We start from the raw sequence: 6,000 nt of genomic DNA, 5'->3' as shown, positions 1-6,000 counted from the left end.
TATATATATATATATATATATATATATATATATATATATATATGCAAAGAATGATGTTGTGTTTTTTTTAGTGCGATGAATGTAAGAATGGTTAAATTCTCACATTCACGTTTAACCTTAGAAATCCCGTTCGAGAATGATTTTGGTTTGGCAACAGACTAAAATGGTTCTTGAATTGTCCCATTTTTGGACCGTTTGGGAGAATAAGACTTTGTTATGTGGTTTGCAGTTCTTTTGTTTTTGGTTTTGATTGTGGGTTTATATATTTCGACAGAGTCTCCTGTATTGTTTCTCGAGTGCATACTAGGTTAGATATTCATGCACCAGGGGAGCTGTAGGGAGATGCTGTCGAAATTTTATCATATCGAAATCAAAACAAAAGAACAGCAAACCACATAACAAAGTCTTATTCTCCTGAATGAGATTAGGACCCTAGCCGGAGGCATAAGGTGAAGAAGAAACGAATATTTGTATGATTAATGTTGGCTTGTTGCTATATACTTGGTGCTTATTTGTTGTTTCTCTTATGACAGTAAATGCAAAACATGGACAAAACCTGGATGTTATACGACAGGTTTCACCACTTGTATATACAGGGAATCTTTGATTTCTTGAGATTTGTTGATTATCATGCTGCCCCAGGAACTGAGTGGCACAAATGTATGTGCAACGATTGGCAGACACGATCGGGTATGGAACAACACTTGTCACATTTTGTTATGTGGATGAATTATACTATATGGACGGAACACGGTGAGGTGGAGGAAAATAATTCTACACTAGCGGAATTTCGAGCAAGTTACATTTATGAAGTTGGGTCATCTAATGGTACTGCCGACCCTTCTATATACCCCGCTATGAATATGCTACATGATGTTTTCCCATATGCTTCAAGATATGAAGAAGAGGCAGTTGATGATGATGCCCCCATTGTCAATGAGGCAGTTGACATGTCTAATTATGAGAGATATAACAGGCTTCTCGAACAAGCCCAGACACCAGTGTATGACGACTATCCAGTTTCAGTTTTGAGTGCCATTATGTCACAGATGCATTTGAAAGTAAAACACAGAATGAGTAATGAACATTATGGAAACTATTCAAAGTTTATCAAAACTTTGCTTCCTTCTGTAAATAGACTTCCTGAGAGTCATTATAAAACAAAAAAGATCCTAAGCGACCTCGGCCTTGATTATGTGAAGATCCATGCCTGCAAGAATAATTGCGTGCTGTTTTACGGAGATTACAAGCATGCTATTTACTGTCCCATTTGCAATGAGCCAAGGTATGATGATGAGGCTTCTTCAGATAAAGGGAAACCTGTTCCTGTGAAGGTACTTCGTTACTTCTCGTTAACTCCGAGATTGCAGCGTTTGTACATGTCATCAGAGACTACAGAAGAGATGAGATGGCACGGTCTTCCTAAGGAAGATGACGGTGTTCTAAGACACCCCTCAGATGGGGAGGCTTGAAAATCTTTTGACGCATCATTTCTTGATTTTGCGGTAGACGTTCGAAATGTAAGGCTCGGACTAGCAACAAACAGGTTCAATCCTAGCGGCAATATGACTTTGTCTCATAGAATTTGGCCTGTTATTTTAATGCCATACAACTTACCACCGTGGATGTGTATGAAAAGGAATATAATTTTCTGGCATTGCTAATTCCAGGTCCCAATTCTCCGGGAAAGTATCTAGATGTGTATTTGAGACCGTTGATAATGGAATCCCCACTTTTGACAGACATAGTAAAACTTCATTTAGGATGAGAGCAGTCGTGATGTGGACAATTAACGACTTTCCTGGCTACGGTATGTTATCTTCTCATACCACTCAAGGGTACAAGGCTTGTCCCATCTGCTTAGAGAACGTTGATGCTAGTCGTCACGCAGACAAGATTGTTTACCTGGGTCACCGTAGATGGCTTCCAATGAATCATGAATGATGGCTTGATGCAGATGCATTCGATGGCAAGGAAGAGCATCGTGAACCACCCCCTATTTAGTTTGGGGATGAAATTTTATACAAGTTGAACTCTTTTGATTTTGGATATTTGAGTAGTGATAAAGATGTCTTGGCCCAAAAAATCCTATGCATCCTGCTGCACTTGACAATTTGCATCATAAGAGTATTTTCTTTGAATTACCTTACTGGTCCACTTTAAGAATTAGACACAACATAGATGTCATGCACATAGAAAAGAATGTTTGTGACAACGTGGTGGAAACAGTTCTCGACATTAAAGACAAGACAAAAGACAGTATCAAAGCGCGGGATGATTTGCAAAAGATGGGCTTACGGCGTCACTTATGGGTAAAAAGGACGGCGTCAATACAAGTGTTTATGCCTATTGCACCTTACTCGGTGAAGCCCGCTTTCAAGCCTAAAGTTTTCAGTTGGTGCAATGATGTTAAGTATCCTCAAGGATATGCAGGAAATATAGCTCAATGTGTTCAGGTGGCAGAACAAAAGATACATGGATGAAAGAGTCATGACTGTCATGTTTTATTACAATGTCTTCTTCTTGTGGTAATCAGACCATATCTGTATCGTGATGTGGTGGAGCCGTTAGTAGCCTTGTCCAGATTTTGGCAGAGATTATGTAGTAGAGAGGTGAAGAAATTAGATGTTGTTGAAATGAAATCAGACATTGTCTATATCCTATGTAAATTGGAGAGGATCTTCCCCTCGACTTTCTTTTCGATCATGGTTCACCTTATGATCCATCTTCTTGAACAAGTGCTTCTTACTGGTCCAGTACACTTTACTTGGATGTTTCCCATAGAAAGATATGATTATAACCCTAAATCCCTAATCATACATTATTATTATTTACATATTTTCCCTATATTTTCATTTGTACTAACTATTTTATTTTTAGACAACTTGGTGGGTATAAAGGTTTTGTTAAAAACAGAGCAAAGCCGGAAGGATCAATAGCTAACGCATACATTGCACATGAGTGTGTAACGTTTTGCAAGTCATATCTCCATAATACAGACGACACAGAGGACCCGGCAAGAACACCTACATTCAACCTCTCAATTGTCTATGAAGATATAAGAATGTTTGGTAACTTACCTAATTCAAAAATTTTAAGAGAAGATGAGTTATGTGAGGCTCATTGGTGGGTACTGCAACACTGTGAAGAAATATAGAGATGCTCATTTGGGACTTATTCAACATAAGTATCAGAACAGGCATGAAGAGAGGCATAAGAAAACGTTTCCTGTATATTTCCTAAAATGGGTACGTTTAATCTCCCCTATTTCAATATTTGGGGAAAATTATGCCCTTTTCGATCATAATTTTTAACTTATATATTTTAATTTGTTTGTAGGTGACGAGGATGCAAGAACGTCAAGACAAGGATTACTCTCTGCAGTTGCATCATTTGGCGTGTACGCCACAAGGACATAATGTTTATGCGGCTTGTGTAGTCAACGGTGTTAAATTCCTGACAGAACGACGAGATCAACGCCGGAAGACTCAGAACAGTGGCATCATGGTAGTGGGTAAGGATAATGTTGCATACTACGGAATTGTTGTTGCCGTCATTGAACTACTATATCCAGAGCAGGTATGTCAGTTGTGTTGTTCAAGTGTAGATGGTTCAATACTGATCCAGATTTTTCGAGGAGTACGAAGATGGATCACGAGCTATTATCAGTGAATACATCCACAAGCTGGTATGAGCATGCCCCATTTGTGCTTGCCATTAGCAAAACAAGTGTTTTATCTTGATGATCCGAAAGCTGGTGGGGGTTGGAAAGTAGTTAACATGATGGAGTATAGAAGTATCTTTAACGCAACCACACTTCAAGGGGACCGGGTAGAACAGAATATTGAGAATGTGGCTCTTGAACCATATCAGGAGCCTTTAACTTTTGACATCCCCGACACAAGCACTATTCGTATCAACAACGACATCCACTTCCCACAAGGCGAGTATATTCGAATTTCAGGTTTAGGGTTCGATTTCGGTTCACTGCTGTACATCCCACCTAGTCACGACTTCATTAACGATGAAGATGAAGATGAAGATGAAATTTCTGAAGATGATCTAGAAGATCTGGATTACGAGGATAGCGATTGAGTACATTATTATTAGACCTATTTTGATAACATATGTATTACTTTATTACGAGGATCATGACTTCTTTTAACATATGTATTTTTTTGGTTAAAAGATTAATTATTAAATACATGTATTTAATGAAAATATACCTAAATTTATTTTTTTAAGACGAAAAAGCCTAAATTAGTCGCTACAGACATGTCTTAAGCGACGAAAATTAGTTATTCGTTGCAAAGGGCCTAAAATATAGCGCGTACGAGTTTTGCGCCAAATATTTGGGCCAAAATTCGAATACCTAGATTGGGCCACGAAAACGCATAAACTCATCGCTTTACATAATATCAAATATACTCAAACCCAGTTCGAACTCTATTTTGCATCAACTCCCTAACCTCTTCACTGCTTCGACCTCGTTCCCAATTCGCCTCCCCAAAATCACTCGAAACCCTAATCCCTAATCCCTCCCCAGTTTCGAAACCCTAAACCCTAATCCCAATTCGCCTCCTTCACCTCGCCGGCTTCGACCTCATTCCCAAATTTGTCCTCCCAATTCCAATCCCAATTTCGTCCTCAATCCAATCCTATCTAAATCGAGTTTCAATCCCAAGCATGTCACCATTGACAAAGAAAAGGGCCAGGGAGATTGCGTTTGAGAGATTACGATCGGCTTGTGCAACCCAATTTGGTTCCGGCACGACGGAGAATACGGCCCGTCCGACAAAGAATACGGTGGGGCCGACGGGAGAACAGCCTGACCAGTCACCGACGGGAGATGGTGAAACGACTCCACCTCCACCACCAGCCTCGATTGCCTCTACAACTCCTCCACTAGATGAGGACGAGATCGACGATCTCGCCCCAGAAGCTCAGGCGACGGTGTCCGATGGTTGTAGTGTTCGACGTGGTACTAAGAAGTCCACTGGACCTCCCACAAAACGCCGACGAGGGTTCGGGAACCTGGACAAAGTCAAGCGTATTGTGAAATGCACCGGCTTGATCGAAATTGGGTATGACGACTTCATCAGAGGACCGTCTTCATCAGCAGTGAACAACCTCCTGGTCAATAGCATTGTTTGCATAATTCGATCCAAAGTCAAATTGTCGGCCGGAAACTGGGAATGCCTCGGTGACTTTGAGAAGACGAAGTTGATAGACGGGCTTACGGTAAGAATCCAGTACACTTTTGGTGAATGGGTTGTTTTTATTGTTGATTATGTCAATTTACAGTTTACAGGGTATGATGATGTGTTATAGGTTAGAGTAATGTGTTATAGGAATGAGTTGTGTTTGGCAGGGAATGAGTTATGTTATAGGTTAGAGTAATGTGTTATAGGACTTGTTTGTGTTTGGCAGGGAATGAGTTGTTTTTAAGGTATGATTATGTCAATGTCAATTTACCAGTTTAGTAATGATGATGATGTGTGATAGGGTGAATGATGTGTGATAGGACTTGTTTGTGTTTACCTGGTGAATGAGTTGTTTTTATTGTTGATTATTTCAATTTACAGGGTAAAAATGACTTGTTTGGGTTATAGGGTGAATCTAGACTGTTTTAATACTTCATTATGTCAATTTACAGGGTGATTAGGAGTTGGTCCTATTATATGGTGAATATACTGTTTTTATTCTTCATTATTTCAATTTTTAGTTTGATGAGGAGTTGTTTATGTTGTAGCCGTATTTTAAAATTGATTTTGGGGATAAACGGATGTGGGCGTGGCTTGAAGATAAGGCGGGTACCATATATCAAGATTGGAGGGGGACTTTTCAAGGCACTATAAGAAGTATGGGAGAGAAACAATTCCGCCTGATTTGATACAAAAGCAAGATGAGTGGGACTGGCTTTGCTGGCACTTTGAGTCGCCTGATTTCAAGGTAAATTTATTTTGTTGCCACTTTGATATTTATATGGCTAGAATGTTT

Source organism: Fragaria vesca, linkage group LG4 (genome assembly GCF_000184155.1).
Source record: "Fragaria vesca subsp. vesca linkage group LG4, FraVesHawaii_1.0, whole genome shotgun sequence".
In the NCBI taxonomy this organism is placed as follows: Eukaryota; Viridiplantae; Streptophyta; class Magnoliopsida; order Rosales; family Rosaceae; genus Fragaria; species Fragaria vesca.
The sequence above is the reverse complement of the archived record's forward strand: the minus strand, read 5'-3'. Positions refer to the sequence as shown.